A 26462-nucleotide genomic window follows, 5' to 3' on the forward strand; every position below is an offset into this window, starting at 1 on the left:
AAATCTAACGTTTAACATTGATTCGTCTGTTATTATGGTGTGATACGTATCACTGGTGTTGACTAGCCCACTCCAATATTTGTCGTCCGTGAAAGTTGTGAAATTTGGATTTTAAATTGCATATTGTTATGAATAGTAGAAGATATTTGAAATTCCAAGAATTGGGGACATACATGTATATATGTGGATATTTTAGAGTATCTGAGTGTGTGTGTAAAATAAGTGCTGCCTGAGTATAAATGTGTATATTATGAGTTCCTGAGGATATGTGTGTGCAAGTGTACTGCAAGCAGTGCATAGGCGATATGTATTTCTCTATGTGGTGTCCAAGGGTATATATGATTCAGAAGGTGCACGGACAGATGTGTGACGAGACAGTGTCAAAGCAGTGTTACATGAGAAGCTACATGATATCTGGGTGGATGTGTGACGAAGCAGTGTCAAAACAGTGTTACATGAGACGCTACATGATATCTGTGTGGATGTGTGGCAAAGCTGTTTAAAGTATTGCAACACGTGCCTCTATATGGTATCTGGGTATTTGTCTCACGCTGTTGAATCAAAGTACAATAAACTGTGATTGTAGATGATAGCCGTGTCTATATGTCACCAAGTAATGCCCAAGGATATACGCGAGACTAGGCTATATAAGGTTATGTCCAATGGTATTTGTGACTGGATATGGTTCTCTCCGTAATTGCATGACGTCAGCTGACGTAATGTATAAGTAAGCCGTCACCCGACGAGCAATAGTTATTTATCGTGATTAGCTCAAGAGCTGGTCTACTTGTTGTAGACATCTCGTTCATCAAAGACAATTTCACTTTATCAAGTAAGAAAGTATTTTGAAACATGATATTAACCCTAATGCAACACTTTAGTCAGTGCTCACTTTCCTGCTGACATACTGGACGGCGACGCCTGCACCCCCGAACAACAGAGAAAAACTGCATGTGGAAACGGCGCTTTGCAGTTGGCTTTTAATGCATAAAAGTATCACTTTGACACACGGCAGTTGCGGAAACCGCTTTTATCTTTGACGTCACTGCAATCATTTGGTTACATTTAGTAAAGTGTCGAATGATTTCGTGACGGAATAATTGTTTGAATTTTTCAAATCGTGCAGAATTTGCTATAAATGATATTTCTTTGGAAGAGAAATGTAATTATAAAAAAAAGCAAATTGTCATCTAGGCGCTAGAGAGTCGTTTATTTGCAAGATAGGGTTGCGTTAGCATATTTTGTCAATAAAACACGTTTGTTAGAGAATCGTTCGAGAAATACTATATCTTGATCTAACAAAGTATAGCATTATCCGTGGAGAATGTGATACATTTCTGTCATTAATGCCATATATCACTGTCCATTCCAGACTCGCCCTCGTTCATGCATACGTTAGAGCTTTCTCAAGATTAAGGATAAGGAATTGGTGCTAAAAAGTAAACCTACAGACATGATCAACATCGACATCTTCACAAAGCTGCAGTGTGTTGATGTATGTATTGTTGTAACATATTATGGTGCCTGGCACTACGTTTTCCAGATAGATTCTTTTGAGAATTTGAACTTATATGCAAACAACAGCTCCTCGTTGTCCTTGGCGTTGAAGCCTCTTCAATAATCTTATGTGCGCAGTCTTCAGTTGAGATAAGATTTGTTCACTCACGGTAACCCGTGTTGTGTGGTAATGTAGAGATGTCGCGATTTCCTTAATGGATGTTACCTATAGCTTCATCAATAATATTTTAGCTACAGCGAGATACACACGAGTGAGTGAACCTCTGAGTATCGTTACAATATTCGAGATAAGATAGAACTGTTAGCGTGAGGTGTAATTACGTGAGAGAGTTAGTGAATCGTCCCATAACTGTCTGGCATTAGGGAAGGTTGGTGTAGTCGTGAAACAGCCACGAGGCAGTGCTGGTTTAGAGTCGGGGAACATCCACGAGGCAGTGCTGGTTTAGAGTCGGGGAACACCACGAGGCAGTGCTGGTTCAGAGTCGGGGAACACCACGAGGCAGTGCTGGTTTAGAGTCGGGGAACACCACGAGGCAGTGCTGGTTTAGAGTCGGGGAACACCACGAGGCAGTGCTGGTTCAGGGTCGGGGAACACCACGAGGCAGTGCTGGTGTAGAGTCGGGGAACACCACGAGGCAGTGCTGGTTCAGGGTCGGGGAACACCACGAGGCAAGGTTGGTATAGAGTCGGGAACCAGCCACGAGGCAGTGCTGGTTTAGGGTCGGGGAACACCACGGGGCAGTGCTGGTGTAGAGTCGGGGAACACCACGAGGCAGTGCTGGTTCAGGGTCGGGGAACACCACGAGGCAAGGTTGGTATAGAGTCGGGGAACAGCCACGAGGCAGTGCTGGTTTAGGGTCGGGGAGCACCACGAGGCAGTGCTGGTTTAGGGTCGGGGAACACCACGGGGCAGTGCTGAATTGGGGTCGGGGAGCACCACGAGGCAGTGCTGGTTTAGGGTCGGGGAACACCACGAGGCAGTGCTGGTTTGGGGTCGTGGGGAATACCACGAGGCAAGGTTGGTATAGAGTTGGGGAACAGCCACGACGCAGTGCTGGTTCAGGGTCGGGGAACACCCACGAGGCAGTGCTGGTTCAGAGTCGGGGATCATCCACGAGGCAGTGCTGGTATAGGGTCGGGGATCAACCACGAGGCAGTGCTAGCTAGGAGAGTCGGGGAACATCCACGAGGCAGTACTGGTTTAGAGTCGGGGAACATCCACGAGGCGGCGCTGGAGGCAGTGCTGGTATAGAGTCAGTCGGGGAACAGCCACGAGGCAGTGCTGGTTTGGGGTCGGGGAGCACCACGAGGCAGTGCTGGTTTAGGGTCGGGGAACACCACGAGGCAGTGCTGGTTTGGGGTCGGGGAACACCACGAGGCAGTGCTGGTATAGGGTCGGGGATCAACCTCGAGGTTGAGGCAGTGCTGGACGTAAGTGGAGATTTCAGTACAGGAATGTGGTGGAATGTGTGTCCTTCGAGGCGAGCACCCGAATATCATGGATTGTACCCCTCGATGAGCACAGAATGAGATAGAAAGTGTATTCCTCGAAGTAAAGGCTGGAGCGTTGTACAATGTGAAAACCTTGTTTATACTAGAACATGACCTTTCAAGGCAGCGCAGTTGGGTAGTGGGATTTGTTTTCTCAAAGCGGTCACAGGACTGTGAAATAATGTTTGCCCTTCGACGCGTATGTGTATTCCTTTAATCACATGAATGTGGAAAGATGCTAGACCCTGGAAGTGAGCATAGGAATATCGTAGCATCGTTGTCCTTTCACGGACATAACGTTAATGGTGTTTCCCTCGAAGAGATTGTTGTAGAGCATTTGTCCCTTGAAGCAACACACGAAATCTGTGTGTACCTCACAGCGAGCGCAAGAAGGTATGGGAGCGTGGAACAAAAGTCCCTTTGTACAATAGCCCCTCACTTTATGTATAAATGGGAAAATAAGATTAAAGACAAGAAATGATTAACAACATGATACATTTTATTGCTTGATAATATAATTACCCTAAATTCTATATAAATTAATATGTAATTAGCAAATATTTTTAGAGAATAAGAAATATATATCATCAAACAAATGAAAACAAATCAACAAGGGTTATAAATGACTTGACATAATAATTCTGGAGCTAAACCTGACATGATAAACCATATACCCATTTCCACCTTGGGAAAGCCTGAGATTGGCTATGAGAATGTTTATTTGTCAAGTATTATTATGAAATATTTGAAACAAGTGTTTTATTATGAAATACATGAATCGATTGGCTTTTGACAGGGTTGCTCAAATTAGCGAGGGGCTATTGTCCAGAGGGGCTTTTGTCCTGAAGGGCTTTTGGCCGTTCCCAGGGAGTGTATATCCCTCGAAGCGAGCACACGAATATTGTGGAATGTTTGTCCCTCGAAGCGAGCACACAAATATTGTGGAATGTTTGTCCCTCGAAGCGAGCACACGAATATTGTGGAATGTTTGTCCCTCGAAGCGAGCACATGAATATTGTGAAATGTTTGTCCCTCGAAGCGAGCACACGAATATTGTGGAATGTTTGTTCCATGAAGCTGACACACGAATGTTGCAGAATGTTTGTACCTCGACGAGAGCGCAAGAATGTTGCAGAATGTTTACCTATTCAAGTGTGAACAAGAAAATAGTAGCTGTGCTTCTCCTTTCACTCAGCACAGGAATAAAGAATAAAAAGTTTCGAAGAGAGCGCAACAATGTACCTAGAACATTTTATGAAGGGGCTGAGAACGATGATGCCAGTCATGATGATGATGATGATGATGACGACATAGAAAAAATCTGCAGTTCACAAGATGTTCGACATTACAGTTGTCACCGAACGTAATGAACACACATCGGTATCCGTTTTTAACGTGTTGCTGGACATTTTGATGAGCATTATGACTGCTTCTGTTGTTTATGTCGAACATCATCGACTGATATGGCACTTAACTGAGTAATCAGAGTTGAAAAATAATATTACACACATAGCATTTGTGTTTCACAAGTTGCCTGGACAACGATTTGTTTCGAACCCCGTATTGTGTTAAGACGATGCACTTATTGTATCCTAAATTGCATCCACCCTTTCATGTATAACATATTGTTCTGATGTATGTTTGAATGTGTGATGCATACTTTTATATTTTGATCAGTATATCAATTGCAAGTAGATTTGAGTTGAATTATGAGCTGATTTGATTGCTTCATATGTCATTGTGTGTTCAGCATGTGAGTTGACCGAGTTACGTTTGTGAAAGTGGTGAGCTTATCGTCAAACCATTCAATACGCTAGTGATTGTTAGAGAATTTCAGTTTTCTACGTGACTTTGAAACAGCCTGCTTTTTTTTTGCCTTCGCGAGTATTTTAAAAATGAGGATTCTCTCTCACCTGCGTGTGAATCCTGTACAAATGTTGGGGCTGAAGGAATGAGACTATGACAATCATCAGAAAACATGTACCGCTTTGACTTTTTGACGGCAGGAGCTGTCTTTGGTGCGTTTTATCTGTGTACTAGTACTGCCATATCCTTATACCTTTAATCGTTATTGCAAGGATAACCTATCCATTGTGTCATTGTGTGGGGGGCGGTGGGGTAGCCTAATGGTTAAAGCGTTGGCTCGTCACGCCGAAGACCCGGGTTCGAATCCCCACATGGGCACAATATGTGAAGCCCATTTCTGGTGTCCCCCGCCGTGATGTTGCTGGAATATTGCTAAAAGCGGCGTAAAACCAAACTCCGTCAGTCAGTCAGTCAGTCATCGTGTAATCCAGTAATGAGGTGAAGGTGAGGTGACATTGGGTTTAACGTCGTGCTTGAGAATATTTCGCTCATATGACGACGTGCATGCGTGTGTATGTGTATGTGCGGCTGCTTGTACTAGCCCAGACTGAAGCTGGTTTTATAGTGCTAGCCCGCTGAGATACCATGCCGCAGTGAAGCATGAATACCCCACTCAGACACATTATGCTGACTCCGAGCCGACCAGTCCTTGTTGTACCCATTAATGCCGAGCGCCAGGCAGGGACCAACAAGTACCATATTTTAACGTCTTTTGGTATGACGCGGCCGGGGATCGAACCCGCGACCTTCCGCTTTCCGGGCGGACGCTCTTACTACTACACCACGGAGGCGGTCCCATCCAGTAATGTGTGCGTGAAGTAGTATTAGTGTTCATTTAATGGTACCAGTGGGCTTCAGATAGACCCCTTTCCACCCGCTTCACTCGTAGCAGCATTTACAGGCAGTGCAGATGTTTATCAAACAGTTTCACATTAAGTGTATTGTCGTATAATCCGTGCATGATAAAGTGGAACACATGAACTAAATAACCCCATGGATATCGAACTGGGCGCAAAATTAGACTTTGATAAACCGTAACTGATGTTTAAATCTTACATAACAGCTTGAAACGAGACAACGGTAAGCAGCATTAGGTTACAATTAGTTCCTGATGATCAGATACTTGATATATGTCGTACATCATATTGTTAGTGAAGGGTTCAGGAAGCAGTTTGACAGTATCCCGGTGGAAGGATGAGCTTCCCTGCTGTTATATAATGATTACAAGCAATACTGGTACCATGGACGTAAACTCCCAGACCTTGAAACAATGTGGGACAGCCTTCTATCACTCCATGCATGCTCACACCGTAAAAGGGGGCACCTCTCTTTCTCTGTCCCTCTCTGTCTCTCTCTCTCTATCAAACTGTCTCTCTGTATCTCTGTCTCTCCCTGTGTCTCTCTCTATCTATCTGTCTCTCTCTGTCTGTCTGTCTGTCTCTATCTCACTCTCTCCCTCTCTATCTATCAATCTGTCTCTCTCTCTGTCTCGATCTATCTGTCTCTCTCTGTCTGTCTGTCTATCTGTCTCTCTCTCTCTCTCTCTCTCTCTCTCTCTCTCTCTCTCTCTCTCTCTCTCTCTGTGCGTGTTTATAATATCGTATCTCTCGATGTGCATAGTAAGATGCTGCTACAGCGATTTGTGTTTGAACCCGAATGGTTTTAAATGGATTGTCAAAGCACGCATTAGCTTTCGTTAAGATATTTCGAGCCCCCTGAGATCGTGACTAACACAACTTTAAACAAGGTGGTCGACATGATGCGCCAATGCGACTAGAAGTACCATTACTCTCTCAACCATTTGACCCTTGCGTGATCTGGTCTTAACTCTACACATTAATATAGGCTCACGATCAAGTCGCTTTGTATAGGGGCGCCGTGGCTGCACAGTGTTAATGGATGTATCACCTTGACCTACTGTATGTACAAGACGCCGTTGTGTGTGGAAACAAGGTCGCCGTCGTTGGAGTATGGACGTTGGTCAACATCCTTGTATACCGATATGTCCATGTGGCTAGAAATATAGATTAATACCCGAGCATACATGTCATATTGTATTTATAACACGAGTGACTGAAAAATGATATTTTCTGGCTCGGGTATTTATTTGGTATTACTTTCTATTTATTAAAACTATGTGTTAATAAATAACAATATCACCCGTCCCCGCTGCCGTGCCGAGACCTGGTATGTAGAGGATCTCTAAGATAAGCTGGTATTCATAAGCTTGTTTTCTTGATCATTTGGTAACAAGTGAACTTTATACTGCCAAAATATTATGCATCAACTTCGGTGCAAAGAAAACAATCCGTCAATCAAAGTGACTGATATTGTCAAGCCCTGTCGAAAAATCTGTTGAATATCAATAACCGCTGCTGCGGACTTTCAATTCGTTGTACTCATTGTGCAGTTGAGTTTAAAACATACAGTATTACATGGGGCGATCTGGGATGTTTTTAGAGACAATATAATTATGGTATAGTTTCAAAGATATCGATAATAGCATTAGTAAATATCGTCAGTGGATTTGAAATATGTTTTTGCAATCGAATTCAATTGATTGCTTCTTTTACTGGGTCAGGAAGTTTTTTTAGAAATGTTGTCATCAGTGACTGAACTGATTTGATTGTTTTTCGGTAGTCATGAATAAGTCAATAATTGAGTTGTAAACGGCAGCAGTGGCACAGTGTCTGTTCCTCGCTGTACACAAGTTTCAGATGAAATATCGGATTTTTGGGCAGCTTATTCTTCTATATTCTACAGGGATTTGGTAACAGCCATATCCCAAACATCTTCTCAAAATACCGCTGAAGCACCGAACGCCCACCCATACTATGTTATTAGACTATGTGTTCACGCCCTGAATAGAACCAGCACAGTCCAACCCTGACCGTAACATTGACAGGAACACCCACTGCAGAGAAACGTCAGGAATCTTCAGCGCATTTAGTAAGCATTTAAACCTCAATGACCCTTTCCTTTGCGTTCCACGGCGCTTTCAGCCATTTTGTAAACCAGATGGGCTGTAAATTCATGTAAGTTAGTTGTTAAGACATAACAGAAACACATCAGCTAAATTTGAATTTTTATTATTTCATTGAGTCCCCTTTGCAAAATGCCTGACACACCAGCTTCCGAACAAAATATACATGTACAGTCTTGCATAAATCCCCGTCGGCGATGTTCCTGGACTTGTAACACTTGATAAAAATATGTGTGCCTTTGTCATCTAAAACAGTGTGCTATATGTTGTATATTGACTGGGTCTACTGGAGGCGGCAGCGGTCATCACAATGAACTGGTGTCCGTTCTACCCTCCTCGTAGATACGATGCTTTCTTCATGGGTCCTTAAATCATGTGTAACATATTGCCAAAGCGAGAGGTCAAAATTTTAGCTTTATTAAAGTTGTAGATGCCGCCACCGCCGCGACAGATAGTGTCCCGCATGTGCGTCAACCAGTATTACTGTGTAGTTGTGTTCATTTTGTTGAAGCAAACACCTTCGACTGAATGTTTGAGGGAAGGGTCAATGTCGTCGTCTCCTCAGTGTCGCCTAGGCCGAAGAGTGTGGATGGAGGTTGAGCACTGGTTCAATCATGTGGAAACAGCATTGTCTCTAGGGTCAATAGAATATCACAAGGCCTACAACAGAAGGAAACAATTGGTCATATAACATATATAGGTTGAACATATTTGTTTGATTCAAGCATACTTGATCCGCTAAGTGCTGCATGTCATGTAGAAAAGTATTGAGGGATTTCGGGTGTTTCTGAGCTTGGACGCACGTGGTGGATGGGTATGTCTAGGACAAATTCGCCATGTACATGCGTGGCGTGGTCCTATCCGTGTTTAAAACCTTGTCCAACCATTGGTGTACGCATGTAACATATGTTATGTTTGGAAGTTCTCTTTTTGAGCAAATACAAATAGTATTTAGATTGATTTATATCCGGGATTTCAATATGGCATTTTCCCGTAACCTTGATGACTGAGTGGAGTAGATGGCTGACTTTGCATCCTGCCGATTTGGTGCTCTACCCTGAGTCCTGGACAAATGTGTACCCCTGGTATGAAGTCACTGCTTACTTTGCGTCCTGCCGATTTGGTGCTCTACCCTGAGTCCTGGACAAATGTGTGCCCCTGGTATGAAGTCACTGAGAACAACGGGGACGCGTAAAATACATGTGTGTCACAGCACATGAAGATGCTACTACGCCAGATGGCATGACACGTTATTTGGTGCCATGGTTCGCGAAACAAATTGATGTTCAAGCAGGACATATTTAATCAAGAAGTTTGTCGACTACGAAATGAACAAGAAGAAGTTTACTGCCGCCATTCCAGGTAGTCGTCATTACGACAAATGGCTGACTTTATCGTGTTGTTACTGCTGACGAGGCTCGGGGACGTGTAGGAAACACATTGAAGCAAATACATTGTGTCTGATGTCCAGGCCGAGTTTACAACGCAGTGTTAATCTTCAGCTCAATCTATCATGGTGGGGAAAGTTAGACATGTCTCCTAATTGTATGTCTGCTGAGCAGGTCCCTCTGTTGATTGAAATGTCTTTTTTATGTGGAACGGGAGCGGCAGACCTGTTTAAATTACTTCTCGAGGTTTTTGCCGTACACTCCATTTTACTTTCTGTAAAACTTCCTTATTGGCAGGAATTCAAAAACATACCCTCCCATGTGAAATATGAATGTCAGCTACTTGGACATTTTTGTATCTCAGTGGACTAGACAAATGCGTCCTGATTGATGTCAGTTAGTACAGATGACTGATGAAGATGTCAACTGCGTCAAACTGGCTACATTCATTGTCACAAAGTACAAAGCAAATAGCGTCAACATAAGGTGTTGCGAAGTAGATTGTGTAAAAGATCAAAATGGAGTAGAAAAACGAAATTGGTGTTCGGTCAACCATTCTACTTGGAATCAACTGTTTTCACTACACACTTCGCTCAAATGTAAGAGCAAATATGTGCCGATCTCTAGATCAAAAGGGCCGGTCTGAGTCCTATTTGAATAGCAATTTGAATAAAAAAAAATTCAGTGAATATCAGGCTCTCGTAGATGAAACCTAACAGCACTGCAGACGTAATGTTAAACACAATACATAGAAAACTGCCAGGCATTAAACACCTCTTCCCGACATTCCATCTCGACCGCATATACTACTGCAATTTTGTATTAAACATTAAACATGATTCTAGCTCTTTGAGCCCTCGTGAAGGTTCCGTTACAAAAACTGGAATTCGCGTGAACATTTTTTGTAATTACGGCTCTGCGCCGTGACACCGATCCCAGCCTTAGGCACATAACAAGCTTTATTGAAATTCTAACAAACTCAAGAATTTCATTTACTTTTGACTCGCGATTATTTGAGACGATTTAATGGTATTTAAGAAATATAACGTTGTGAGGACGTGTAAGATTAAATGGCTTCCTCTTTTACAGAAAATCGATTTGTTGCTTTATGTGAGCTGACGAGCGATTACAGGAACGGACACTACATGAATATGTTTCCTTTCGTAACAGATACCGACGTGAAAAAGTCAGCGATTCTACTCTCAGACTGTCGGAACTATCACAGCGACAGTTGTAGTGTTCTGCTATTTCGTTAATAACAGTTTTCTGAGATCGTCTTGGCCCCGTTAACCAGCCTGCAGGGAACTTCATTTTTTCACCCCAGTTTTAATGCTTCTTCAGTGTATTTTTCCTGAGCGTAGATTCCCATATTTGCGTTTTTGCTGGACGATGAACTTAGGTATCAAATGTAATTTAGGCTACCGCCAATGTCGCTGATCCTACACAACAGGAAGCTTACGACACACATTGTACATCTTTTTCATGTTATCGCAGAGCATTTTAAAAATGTCGTAAAGTAGGAAAAAGGGTATTCTGATTAAAAAGTGTAGTTGGTGTACAGATATTCTTCTTTATACACGAACTGTCAGTCAGTTAATCGAGTTATATGATGTTGTAGCCAAAGCTACACAGTAAATAAACTTACAACTGACACAACCTGATGTCTGATATAATTCGTGTCTCTCGAAAGCGCTGGGCGTATTTGGCCGCAACATATATTTCAGCAAGAGTGAGCGTTTTTAGAAAATTGTAATCTCAACTCAGAATGATCCAGCTATGTAGCGACATTTTAATAAAGAATGTTTAAACAATGAGCAGAGATCGTAAAGAAATAACATTTGAAGACAAAGAAACTTGAATTGGACCAGTAATGCAAGCAACAGTTCTGACCTCTCCCCTGTCGTAAAATAAAGACGATTCTCTCCTTTCACACACGAAGACGTGCATCGTGCAGCCAGGTACTAACCTTTGTATGATGCAGTACTGGGTGGTATATGGGTCTATCTCCGTGCGGCTCTGTTGACGATTGGGGCGGCCTTCCTGCTCTCCCAGTCCTTGTACAGCTGGCCGATAGCAGCTAACGTGGCTTCAGCGTCATTCAGGGGCATTCCCTCGAAACGATGACGAAGGAAGTTTCCGACAAGGTCTTCCTTCTCTCCTGAAAAGCAAAGCTTTGAATTGCAAAAGTAGGAATAAACAGAACTGTGCAAGAGCTTCATATCTGACAGGTTCGATTCCCAACATGGGTACAATGTGTGAGGCACATATCTGGTGTCCCCCGCCGTGATGTTGCTGGAATATTGATAAAAGCGGCGTAAAACCATTCTCAGTTTGTTTAGTCAGTCAGTCAGTCATATCTCAGATGTCTTCAGAGGAAAGACGCAGATCGATGCTCATGCTGTTGATCACTGGATTGTCTGGTCCGGACTCGATTATTTTCAGACCGCCGCCATATAGGGGGAATATTGCTGACTGCGGCGTAAAACTAAACTCACTCACTCACTCAGAGGAAAGATGATCACATTACAACAATAGAGTTTGTTGTTATAGTGGCGGATTGTTGTCCGACAGCCTGTTGTCATCTTCATCTACACTAGGGGCGTTCGCCCGGGGATATTTTACCCCATTTCTGGTGTGCCCCTTCGTGATGTTGCAGGGATATGACCAGAAGCGGCGTCAAACCTTACTCACTCACTCATCCACACTACCAGTATATTTATGATTTGCATTTAAGGCCAGATGAGTTCTTTGAAGTTCGTGTCGAATCAACTTGCTTTTGTTTCCTGCGGGCTACGATCAAGATGCTTCACCGAGGTTACTGAACAGCCATTGCATGGGTGTGTCCACTGAGATGTAAGCCGACTCGCCCCCACTGGCCCAGTTCGGATCATTTGTAATATGATGCCATTTGAACGATTCCATGAATAAATATAAAAATCTAAATTGGATTAAATCTGAAGTGAGTGACACTAGTATGAGACCCCACTGACATATCCATTAAGTTGTAACATAAAGTATTTGTATATGACACCAACTAAGAGTTAAAGGCCTGATAAATGTCATTAAGAATGTGTTTTCAAACCGCTCCAGCTTCAACATAATGCGTTCTGGATATCAACCATTACGCAAACACCTCATTTGCTTGTATTAAAACATATGATAATCGAAGTTGAGTATCCACCTACGTATATAACACTGATTAGTAAATCTATTAGAGTGGTTCCAGTTTCATGTTTCATACGCAAGCAAGTTATAACTTAAAAGCACAGTTTAGTAAAAACACGGGTTATTTCTAATTTAAATACAGCAGTATTTGGCTCGTGATTGGCTACCCGTTCAAGCAGATTTTAATTTTTTCACATCAATATTCGTTTATATGCCAGGATGATCCTTCCTGTCCATCAGAAGAAACAACAGGCCCTCAGTTAAAGCACCACTCTACCGTTGCTAATTACATCATTGTGACAGACATCCGCTATCTATTATTACAGAAACGAGCGCACGGAACATCCATCGCATCATTTTTAATCCCTTATTATTTCAATCATGCTTGGAAGCGTTGTGTCGAAGTTGATTGCTGTAAAGATAACAATGGTTTATTGACCAGTGTGGGGTGTGTGAGGGAAACAGCACGGAAAGTCGAGGAGGAACACCTCCAGCACGCTCAACCGTCCAGTAAAACTAACCATTGATCGCCTACACAACAATCAGTTTAGTCGCCGTTGTATGCCGCATGGTCGTATGGACATAGAGCTATGAGCTGTTAACGAGGAATGTGTATATATAACATACATTAACGGATTCGTCCAGTGATTTGTTTTCACGATACTGCACGAAGTTGAATTGTCCTCCACAGTTAGGTTCCATCGCGGGAGGTTCATAATACGGTGTTTAAGTCTGTTTCTCAAGATGTCAAGTCGACAGTTTATAGTTACCAACCTTACTTAAACTTTAATACACAATGAAGATACGAGTAGGTGGGTTGGGTGCATGTGAACATCATGCACATCAGAACAGATTGGGGACCGTGTGCTGAACATCCTATTGAAATGCCGTAGTGAATACCAATCCCCCTGACGATATTAAGTAATTCATGAGCCAGCTCGCGTGCATTTGGTCACCTCGTGGCGTTTAGCCTTAAATATTGATATCGTTCGACGCTTTATAAACGGTCAAGGCAATAACGACGAATAAGATGGCTCTTCAGGCGTGAGGATGGCAATCTTCCACACCTTAACCACCACATCAAGCAGGGTGTAGGCGAGTTATGTGGTCCCCCGGGTGTAAGACAATCTCGGTATGACCTTCTGGGAGTTGTCTGTGTTCCGCCGGGAGCTCTGAGAACACTGTCGGACTTTAGTCCCAACAAGACTATAGTGGTATATATCGTATTAATGTGGCAGCTGTGTTTTACATGATACGTAGTGATGTATTTGCTCCTGTCAACCTCTAAATGTCTATGAAACCTAACATTTCATATCACTGGATTTCTTATTTCATGGAGTCGTTCAGCAATTGCATATACAAACAATATTTTACAAGCGTTTATCTAATACATATTACTACCTAATGTTGCCACTTTTATCGAATTATTTTTGATCGAAATATATCATTGCATCGTTTACTTTCTCTCGTCTTTGATTAAGTTCTCGTTATTTCAGTTATATTCTACAAAAATTTAAGATTTGTTTTTGTTACTTCAAGTTTCTTCCAACTTGAAATTTCGCTTTTCTTATCGGTGTTACTGTTGTTTCTCGATATTTGTGGTACCTTACAACACAAAAACTCGAAATTTCAATTTGAGGTAATGAGAACGAACAAGATATTTTTAGAAAATAAATATTGAAGTAACCAGAATATAATCGTCGGAACGAGTAAATTCTCGACATGTTGCGTTTTCACTGCTAGAAGTAGTGAGAAATTATTCGAAGTAACCAGAAAATAATCGAGGCAACGACAAAATAGTCAGAACTCCAATTTTAAATAACGCGAAAATAATTGAATCAGCGAGAGAATGAATAATTGAGAAATATAAGAGACTTTTCGCTGAAAATTATAATTGTTGCTGCAAAAGTACCAACATTAGGCTTTTGTAAGATAACGGAACATGTGAACATTATTTCCCGAGAGAAATCAATATGACACACATGCAAGTAAAATAAAAAATGTTTACTTAGTATTACTTCGTACATTTCAGCTACCCTTTGACAAATGCAGTGATCACGACTGCCGACCTATAAACCCACATATGTCGAATGATGTCTCCAGTCCTTTCGTCGTCGTGTGACGTCATTTTGATCTTACATCACAATAAGAATATAATTACGTCAACAATGATATTTAAATGACATGAACAATGCACCTGTCCACGTGAAGTAATATTTGCACAAGTGTGCACATTGTTTTGGGAATACGGTTATTTTTAACCCTTCGGTTATTAATGGACGACATCGTGTTGAAATCAATGAACTAAAAGACTGATATTTACACAAAGGTAAATTTACCAGTTTGTGGTTCGTCCACAACACGGTTGACTGGTACGTGTACATATTGTACGTGAATAGCTGAGAGCAGCTTACTGAAGGAGCCGGAAATGAAACATTGCCCTCGTCCAATATGATCCAAGTTGTGATTAATGTTGGAGAGTCGGCACGCTGCAGGGATGAATGGGAGGCTGGGCACAATTCAGTTTTAAACATTCATCTATTCTGATTTCATATCAGGAAATACTGGATTATTTCCGGACTTAAGAAATTCGGATCTTCAGGGGACAATATTTCACGAAAAACAAACTGAACCTGCACTATTTATTAAGCATAAGTTGCGAGTTCGGGAAGGAATGAAAGTGCCCATATTTCATTGCTTTACTACAGTTTATACGCCCTACACACGCGGACCTTCTTCATAAGAATACGAATACCACTTTTTAATCATTAGAACTTTTGAGGCTACAATACTGAGACTTTGCATCAGAAAACAGCGTCTGTTGACGATTCCGGAATCAACAGAGAATATTCTTATGAACTGACAAAATGACGAAACTGTGGGTACAATAGAGGCTGGTAGGGGTGTAGACTTCAGTGTTCTAAGATGTCCGAACATTTTGGCAAATCTAAAATTGTCGTTCGTTTTAGGCGAGCGGGGCTGCATTGAGATCTTGGAGTGGTATGCCCAAAATTAGACCACTGTCATGATCGTCTCATTACATTAATGGCACCGCGCAATTTATTTAAATCTCTCCTTTATAAATATGGAACGACGTATAGTAATAGGAAGTAGAATAATACCAGGGATAAGCCCATTTCTGGTGTCCCCCGCCGTGATATTGCTGGAATATTGCTAAAAGCGGCGTAAAACTAAACTCAGTCAGTCAGTAATACCAGGGACACGTTTTGTGTCAGTGTCTCTACACCATGCTATCATCCCCGATTCATTGACGACAGAAAATAATTCCTGGCCACGGTGTGAGGGTTCATGGTTTGGGGCGGTATCATAAGTGACACAAGTATACATTCTGATTTGTATACATTCAAAACACTGGACTGACCATAGACATGTTGACGAAATCCTGCGTCCAGTCGTTGTTCCATTCGTTAGAGTTATCGGCAATTGTTTAACTGGTAAATGGCTAATGCCAGACTATATCTTCACCGATTATCGCATTAAACATCGGACGGACCCAATATGTTCCTAACAGAGGGTTTGTGGAATGTTCTCGGGTGAGCAGTGCGCCAGAAATCCTTCGCCCGCCAATTCGTCCCGGATTAGCTCAGTATGCTTAATGGCGGTCAATGCCATGTGTAAAGGAAAACAAGTTAATTAATAGTATACAATCAAGAAGTCGTGTATGTATCGCAAGCATGGCTGACACACTGGATATTGATCTATTGATCTACATTGCGGAAATGCATTTCACAGACTTTACATCTTCATTGCATCTCCCCTGCCATGTGTTCAGATCCTGTGTGTTGGTAGTATACGTCTGTCGTCGGAGAAACGATATCACTTCGCAGTAATAAGCCAGGGTTTCAGAAACAAACTTTGATCTTGTGCGAGTCTTAGATTCGCAGTGATACGTTGTTGTTACTGATTCATCAGTATCATGCCCCTGCGCGCGGGTTTGACCAACATCGGTAATCAATCCTTTGAAGCTACCTCATTTAACGACAGAATAGTTTGAAATACAATTACGTGTTTAGAATGAACAGAATAGAATAGAGATTTTATAGTCACATTATATTTACGCTAAATCTGGGTTTCTAAACCTTGTCTCCTGCTGAGAGAATCTTGTTTCGTCAGTAGTATCATTTGAGTCTTTTGAAACGATTGAAGTTTGGTTCTTGCAGTATTACGGATACTGGATCATGGTGTACATTATGAGAGGATACTGGATCATGGTGTACATTATGAGAGAATACTGGATCATGGTGTACTTTATCAGAGGATACTGGATCATGGTGTACTTTATCAGAGGACACTGGGTCATGGTGTACACTACCAGAGGATACTGGATCATGGTGTACATTATAAGTTGTTCACAGGTCACGAGTGGGACATGGTTTCATGTACCCTCATGGATCATAATAAGGAGTACTTGAGTTAGGCAACAACACAAACACTACTAACACGAAGTACCAAACGAATTTCCACAGTTTGGCATTTCCAGCGGGTAACATAGAAACTGTTACTTGCATGTAAGCGGGGTACATTAATTGGCTCAGCCAACCAGAAAACGACATTTATGCGAGAGATAAGATAATATCAGACGATACTGGATTATGGTGTACATTATCAGACGATACTGGATCATGGCGTACATTATCAGACGATACTGGATCATGGTGTACATTATCAGAGGATACTGGATCATGGTGTACATTATCAGAGAATACTGGATCATGGTGTACATTATCAGAGGATACTGGATCATGGTGTACATTATCTTAGGATACTGGATCATGGTGTACATTATCAGAGAATACTGGATCATGGTGTACATTATCAGAGAATACTGGATCATGGTGTACATTATCAGAGGATACTGGATCATGGTGTACATTATCAGAGAATACTGGATCATGGTGTACATTATCAGAGGATACTGGATCATGGTGTACATTATCAGAGAATACTGGATCATGGTGTACATTATCAGAGTATACTGGATCATGGTGTACATTATCAGAGGATACTGGATCATGGTGTACATTATCTTAGGATACTGGATCATGGTGTACATTATCAGAGAATACTGGATCATGGTGTACATTATCAGAGGATACTGGATCATGGTGTACATTATCTTAGGATACTGGATCATGGTGTACATTATCAGAGGATCATAGTGACAGTTCTCACCTTGAGTGGCCGACCGCCATGTCACTCGATATAAGGGACTCGACGTACAATACCGCGCGACTCACAGTAAACAGATGGAAAATCGATCTTTACTAATTTGTTTTTATGAGAAACAGTCCGCGTGTTTGCATTTCAAATGAGTGCGTTTTGTTAAGCTAGAAATTAGTGCAGTTAGGGCGCCTGCTAAGAAAGTCCTATAGTTATTTGCATATTGATATGTTAGATGTCAAGGCAACTATGTTAGATGTCAAGGCAACTTAGTTATTGATAACCAAGCGATTTAGAAATAGAATCTAAACTTCATCAGCCTTAAACAGAGATCATAATTGTTTCTCGACACTTCTTATAACTCCCTGGTTGAGCTGGAACCAGGATATTGTATGTAATCAATACGCCACTCTGAGCTGAGGGTTCTGTCCTGTGGCTTCCTTGGACTCGGTGTGGTCATTTAGGTACTGTGTAGATATCGATGTTGCAGAGTATACTTTGTGGAATGTATTATAATTGACATAATGTACAAACTGCTCTGAAACCTCATGTTAAAAACTACCGTTTAGTTTCACTTTTCCATGAACAGTGTGTGTTGAAAAAGTTCATCGACGAACTTCGCTTTTTTGGAAAGATAGTGTAATTTCGTTGTTATTTCTAACACTTGACGGCTGACGTATATGTGGCATATTTGTGTACATGAAACATCTCGGTTATGGAGAGAAAGAATAGAAACAGATTGTACCTACAGCTTGTGGAGGTTGCCTTAGGAATCTCAACCCTTTTTTTCTTGACATGGTGCCTAAGGTTTCAATATTAACAATTTAGAAATTACACTTTCTCGTTTTGAATGTGATAAAGGAAACTATCATAATACAATTTGATTTCGTTTCTCACCGAGTCGTACAGTTAAAGAAAACATGGACCCACTGGGCGCTAACTTGCTGTCGACTGTTCACTGGCCAAGTATCATGACTATCTGGGGAGATGTGCAAGAAATGCACAATACAGTGTAGTATATCGAGAGGTGGTGCAATCTGATGCAGTTGCTGAATGTAGAAGTGTACATAACATATGATGCCTGCAGAAGAGGAATACTATAATTGTCAGGGTTACGTAATTTCATGACAGTCAGATTTGAAGATCGGATGACAATTTAATACACGCAGTACTCTATGCAATGTTGTTTTTATATGGAGTAGAGATGTAAATGTTTATATATGACCTCGTCTTACAATGTGTAACAATGCTGCGTCAGGTGAAACAAGGTGTAGAGGCACGTGTAAGATCTACTTAAGTAACGTTACAAAAGAAAGCATGTTACATGTATACGAATTGAATTATAATCAATGCCAATTCTCAGTAACTAAAGTAACATAAGATAGATTACATAGGACTTTATTATCCCAGTGGGAATCCATATTGCACTGTTGATTAGTACTAAAATATGAAAAACAGAATACATGACATTAAACTTAACTCATACATTCTCGTTTTCATATTTGAGTGCTAGCAATATGTGTAAAGTGAATTTCCCTTGGTAGAAAGGTAATGATGAACATCAAATCAAATCAAATCAAATTTCATATTCGAAACGTTTTACTTCCTTCTGGCCTCACAACAGTCAAAACTAAAGATGGTAGATGGTAATTCTAACAGCTATTTTCATAAAGCCTCAGGACATGCTCCATTGACAGTTCATAAAACTGTAACTTCAAGATCCAACTTCTATGATCCTATGTGCAAACATCCCGAAATTGACAAAGTACACGCGGTGGCCATTGGTTGACAAATTGGAATGTTAGAGTAAGTTTATTTTACCTTGTGTATAAACTATTTGTATGTTGTAATGTTAAAATGGCCATATTTCAAACTTCATAAGTAAATAAATTATTCAAGTTGCAGTACACATGTTATAAGAAAACTCCTGCCCACTACCGAGACGTGTATGGCACCTTGCACACTGACTTTATGACATAGGCTATAGCAATACTATAGCTGTGTATTTAGTAGGCAACAACATGTAGTCCCTACAGGATATAGCATTACAAAATGGTACATCTAACCTTTTGTAACGACCGATAAATCTTCCTACAAATGTATAACTAAACTAAAAACTGGAAGCATTACGCCTTGTCCATTTCCAGGCAACACCCACATTTCTGCCTGGTAACGTGTATTGAACTTTCACGTTGAACAAACCGTCGTGATGTGTTAATACTATAGAACACATTAACTAAAACACCTTCGTGTGAGATAGTCAACTAAAACAAAGTTGAGATAAAACAGCTAAATGCTATCTTAACTTCATTCAGAGTATAACTTTTGTAAATGTAAAGCCACGAAAGTGTGAAGTTCCCAAAGATTGAAGTTTGACTTACCCCTCTTGCCGTACCAGTTGGCGTTGGATGTTGAGATGATGGCGAAAAGAACAGTGCAGACGAGAAGGGTAACACGCATCATGATGGAGGAGTGTGGAGAACTGAAGTAAGCCTAACTTTGCAGGTGCTATGTAGCAAGTCTGGACTCGGGGAGTTTGTGGCCGAGGGAAACTCTCCCCTTCCTTATATACCCATCAGATGTGGGTTCGCGAGTCGTAGGCGGGCTCAATGGCGAACTCAATTGAGTCTTGTCGTCTTGATTGGTGGAGTCACACGCAGTCAGTGCGATTCATCTTCGCGCCCTTGTCTACATGTATATGTTGTTTCCAATTCCCCTCTCATAATCGCCGTTTTGGATTATTGACCTTCAATTTGCAGGGCACTTTCTTGATCTTTACTCGCCGTTCTTATCTGACAGAATTGTGGCAGTTGATTCTTATTGATTGCTTCGGCTTTTATGGTTGTATGTATTCTATTCAAATAATGGAGGACATGACAATTTTTGTGTCTCCTTTGTGTATTTAAGACGCATTATGCCTGTCGCACTTAAAGGAATATTACGGGGGCCGGTGTAGTATTTACATGAAATATATGCATGATGTGAGTCGAATCCATAAATGTGAATGAATATTTACACCGAGGATGGCATATTGATAACTACTGATCTCACACTGGTGTTCAGGGGTACATGAATCTTCCACAGGTTAAGGAATACTTTTTGAGGGATCTAATTTGGGAGAGGTCAACTACTTGTTTGCATAGGCAGCAATACTTTATACTTATGGTACGCCATAAATAATATGTAGCGTACAATATTAAACGTTTTGATACAAATGTTCATATGTACTACGAACTACGAAACTGGTATGTCTGTTCGGAGTCAGTATGTTTCAAACGCATCATATATACTCTTCAAGGAGGCGGTAGGGTAGCCTAATGGTTAAAGCGTCACCCTGAATACATGTGTTCGATTCCCCACATGGGTACAATGTGTGAAGGCCATTTCCGGTGCCCCCTGCCGTGATATTGCTGGAATATTGCTAAAGGCGGCGTAGAACCATACTCACTCACTCTTCAAGTCGGTACCAGAACAATTGTTCAATGAATGTTATATAGGCTCAGTATTACGATTTATTGCTCACCTTTGGGATAACAAGCTCGTGGTGCATGACAAATGCTCTGGGATAACATCTCTGAAGTCCATGACGTATCACCTTTAAGATAACACCCTCCTCTCCATGACATATCACCTGTAAGATAACACCTTGCTCTCTATGACGTATCACCTTTAAGATAACACCCTCCTCTCCATGACATATCACCTTTAAGATAACACCTTGCTCTCTATGACGTATCACCTTTAAAATAACAATCCTCCCCTCCATGACATATCACCTTTAAGATAACACCCTCCTCTCCATGACATATCACCTTAAAGATAACAACCCTCCTCTCCATGATATATCACCTTTAAGATAACAATCCTCCTCTCCTTGAAATATTACCTTTAAGATAATTACCCTGCTCTCCATGACGTATCACCTTTAAGATAACAAACCTCCTCTCCATGACGTATCACCTTTAAGATAACACCTTGCTCTCTATGACGTATCGCCTTTAAGATAACAATTCTGCTCTCTATGACGCATCACCTTTAAAATAACAATCCTCCTCTCCATGACATATCACCTTTAAGATAACACCCTCCTCTCCATGACATATCACCTTAAAGATAACAATCCTCCTCTCCATGAAATATTACCTTTAAGATAATAACCCTGCTCTCCATGACGTATCACCTTTAAGATAACAACCCTCCTCTCCGTGATGTATCACCTTCAAGATAACACCTCGCTCTCTATGACGTATTGCCTTTAAGATAACAATCTGCTCTCTATGACGTATCACCATTGAGATAACAACCATGCTCTCCATGACATATCACCTTTAAGATAACAACCCTCCTCTCCATGACGTATCACCTTTAAGATAACAACCCTCCTCTCCATGACGTATCACCTTTAAGATAACAACCGTCCTCTCCATGACATATCACCTTTAAGATAACTATCCTGCTGTCCATGACGTATCACCTTTAAGATAACAACCCTCCTCTCCATGACGTATCACCTTTAAGATAACAATCCCTCTCTCCATGACATATCACCTTTAAGATAACAACCCTCCTCTCCATGACGTATATTACCTTTAAGATAACAATCCTCATCTCCATGACATATCACCTTTAAGATGACAACGCTGCACTCCATGACATATCATCTTTAAGATAACAACCCTCCTCTCCATGACGTATCACCTTCAAGATAACAATCCTCCTCTCCATAACATATCACCTTTGGGATAAAACCCTGCTGTCCATAACATATCACCTTTAAGATAACATTCCTCCTCTCCATGACGTATCACCTTTAAGATAACAATCCTCCTCTCCATGACATATCACCTTTAAGATAACAACCCTCCTCTCCATGACGTATCACCTTCAAGATAACAATCCTCCTCTCCATAACATATCACCTTTGGGATAAAACCCTGCTGTCCATAACATATCACCTTTAAGATAACAATCCTCCTCTCCATGACGTATCACCTTTAAGATAACAATCCTCCTCTCCATGACATATCACCTTTAAGATAACAACCCTCCTCTCCGTGACATATCACCTTTAAGATAACAATCCTCCTCTCCATGACATATCACCTTTAAGATAACAACCCTCCTCTCCATGACATATCACCTTTAAGATAACATTCCTCCTCTCCGTGACATATCACCTTTAAGATAATAACCCTCCTCTCCATAACATATCACCTTCAAGATAACAACCCTCCTCTCCATGACATATCACCTTTAGATAACAATCCTCCTCTCCATAACATATCACCTTTGGGATAAAACCCTGCTGTCCATGACGTATCACCTTTAAGATAACAATCCTCCTCTCCATGGCGTATCACCTTTAAGATAACAATCCTCCTCTCCATGACATATCACCTTTAAGATGACAACGCTGCACTCCATGACGTATCACCTTTAAGATGACAACGCTGCACTCCTTGACGTATCACCTTTAAGATAGCAATACTCCTCTCCATGACATATCACCTTTCAGATAACAACCCTCCTCTCCATGACATATCACCTTTAAGATAACAACCCTCCTCTCCATGACATATCACCTTTAAGATAACAATCCTCCTCTCCTTGGCATATCACCTTTAGATAACAATCCTCCTCTCCATAACATATCACCTTTAAGGTAACAATCCTCCTCTCCATGACATATCACCTTTAAGATGACAACGCTGCACTCCATGATGTATCACCTTTAAGATAACAACCCTCCTCTCCATAACATATCACCTTTAAGATAACAACCCTCCTCTCCATGACATATCACTTTTAAGATAACAACCCTTCTCTCCATGACATATCACCTTTAAGATAACAACTCTCCTCTCCATGACATATCACCTTTAAGATAACAATCCTCCTCTCCTTGACATATCACCTTTAGATAACAATCCTCCTCTCCATAACATATCACCTTTAAGATAACAACCCTCCTCTCCATGACATATCACTTTTAAGATAACAACCCTTCTCTCCATGATGTATCACCTTTAAGATAACAACTCTCCTCTCCATGACATATCACCTTTAAGATAACAATCCTCCTCTCCTTGACATATCACCTTTAGATAACAATCCTCCTCTCCATAACATATCACCTTTAAGATAACAATCCTCCTCTCCATGACATATCACCTTTAAGATGACAACGCTGCACTCCATGATGTATCACCTTTAAGATAACAACCCTCCTCTCCATGACGTATCACCTTCAAGATAACAATCCTCCTCTCCATAACATATCACCTTTAAGATAACAATCCTCCTCTCCATGACATATCACCTTTAAGATGACAACGCTGCACTCCATGATGTATCACCTTTAAGATAACAACCCTCCTCTCCATGACGTATCACCTTCAAGATAACAATCCTCCTCTCCATAACATATCACCTTTAAGATAACAATCCTCCTCTCCATGACATAGCACCTTTAAGATGACAACGCTGCACTCCATGATGTATCACCTTTAAGATAACAACCCTCCTCTCCATGACGTATCACCTTCAAGATAACAATCCTCCTCTCCATAACATATCACCTTTAAGATAACAATCCTCCTCTCCATGACATATCACCTTTAAGATGACAACGCTGCACTCCATGATGTATCACCTTTAAGATAACAACCCTCCTCTCCATGACGTATCACCTTAAAGATAACAATCCTCCTCTCCATGACATATTACCTTTTGGATAAAACCCTGCTGTCCATGACATATGACCTTTGGGATAGCAACCCTCTTCTCTATGACATATCACCTTTGGGATAACAATCCTCCTCTCCATAACATATTACCTTTGGGATAAAACCCTGCTGTCCATGACATATCACCTTTGGGATAGCAACCCTCTTCTCTATGACATATCACCTTTGGGATAAAACCCTGCAGTCTATGACGTATCATCTCCGAGGTAACAACCCTGCTGTCTATGGCGTATCACCGTTGGGATAACAATTCTGGAGTGAAAACTGTCAGAGAAAGAGACGACATGCAGACATTCAGACAGACAGACAGACAGATAGAGGAACAAGGTGTAATGCCTGAAACTTCGGTCAAAGGTTTTTTGTTTTAATTAGACAGTATGTTTCGGATCATTTCTCGGATGTCAAGTTCTTGTAGTAAATTTAATGTGTCGCCGGCAGCTGTATTTCTTCTTTCTTCTGTCCTACGGCTGCCTCTCAGCTATCAAATTATAAGGAGTTGTACGTGCTAGCTGTATCTGACGCACAGGTCATTCACGAGCTTTTGCATGTGACGTCAGGACAATTTGAAATCACTTTCTATTGTCACCTGTCAGCGTCAGACGCCGGCAGACAGATATCAACTTATCATATTGTTGTTATGTCTAATTACAGGTAAGCATCCCCTTATATGTTCATTTTACATCTACCTTTAGTTGCTAGTATAATAATTATACCTACTGTGTTACTTAATTACCAATCAGGCAAATAATCATAACGTTAGTAAATCTACGTATTGGTCGCGTATAATGTAAATATTCCGCTCATCGCTATTACTAACTGAAACATTGCACTATTATGGCACGTAAGAGAGTGTGTGAAAGTTATACATTGTATATAATTAATGTATATTTCATATCAGGGAAGATCACTAAGATTACTGTATTTCACGGATCACAGATCTCGCGCCATATCTGTGACTGTTCATTTCATGATAACGTACTACTACCATGCACAGCACGTGTGGTTATAAATGTGTTGCCTATTTTACTTAAACCATTATTTTATCTATTGTCTGTAAGGACAATTTGAACTCACTTTCTATTGTCACCTGTCAGCCTCAGTCGACGGCAGACAGATATCAACTTTTCATATTGTTGATGTTCCTAATTACAGGCAAATAAACAGCTTTTTAAACCACCCCGTCTCCTAATATTTGTCTCGGACAATAAGAGAGCCGAACCTGCGACAAATGAATAATTAGGTCTGACCATACACCCTTTGCAGTAGCATTCAATTTTACGAGCAAAGAGAAACTTTAAGAGATGTGCTCAGACTGGCTAGCTATCTTACTTTGCAGTCATCTAATACATTTAACCAGATTAAATAGAACCATTCAAATGCGTTTATGATTAGAACATGTCGTTAAGAAATACGTATCGATAAGGAATGACTCGTATCATATATTGATGTGTTTTTATACCCGGTGAGAGTAATGGACTGGTGAATTGTTTCTGCCTCAGTGTCCTCATCGGTGTCATGATGTTGTCTGTAAACCGCCACATCTCTGTCAACCAATCACTTCAATTAGAAATGTGATGTAGGTAGGATATCCAACTCATTGTTACATATATCAATATCAACTTTCGTTCAATCTCGACGTATGTTTCAGTGTTCTTAAGGCCAGTAAAGTTAAAAAAAAACGTTTCTGCGATTTTGTTTCAAATATCAATGTTCCTACATACATTAAGGTCTAAAGAAATAGATACAAAGGATCATGGTAGAAAGTGTTTTGGAAATGAAATGTACTGAAATCAGACGCTGGGTTCGATTCCCCACATGGGTGCAACCTATGAAGCCCATTTCTGGTGTCCCCAGCCGTGATATTCCTGGAAATATTGCTAAAAGCGGCGTTATACCCAAACTCACTCACTCACACACGCAAATCTATTTGTTATGCAAACATCAGTCAAGAGGAACATCTGGAGATTAGGATATTTCTGTTAAAAATAGCAATATTGCAAACATTGTTAATTGTGTGAGATGAACAATGATCGACACTGAATTATAGTAGTGAACACTGCAGCTAGAATGGTTTTATTAAATAATATCATGTTTGGATCTGCACTTGGTCTTATTCCACACAAC

General features: G+C 40.9%; 1 protein-coding gene and 1 long non-coding RNA gene across 2 annotated transcripts in view; one reads left to right on the forward strand and one right to left on the reverse strand.

The window, feature by feature from the left end:
* Positions 1 to 26462, forward strand: part of LOC124273351 (chloride transport protein 6-like) — a 121192-nt gene that overhangs the window by 78181 nt on the left and 16549 nt on the right. The gene's annotated exons all lie outside the window — the stretch shown is intronic.
* On the reverse strand, positions 7949 to 20144 carry LOC124273352. Its single transcript, XR_006897623.1, has 3 exons — positions 19974 to 20144; positions 11213 to 11404; positions 7949 to 8518 (listed from the first exon to the last, which is right to left on the reverse strand). It is a non-coding gene; the product is annotated as an uncharacterized LOC124273352 (long non-coding RNA).

This window comes from Haliotis rubra, unplaced genomic scaffold (genome assembly GCF_003918875.1).
Source record: "Haliotis rubra isolate DU_JTF1 unplaced genomic scaffold, ASM391887v1 Scf18, whole genome shotgun sequence".
NCBI classification, from domain to species: Eukaryota; Metazoa; Mollusca; class Gastropoda; order Lepetellida; family Haliotidae; genus Haliotis; species Haliotis rubra.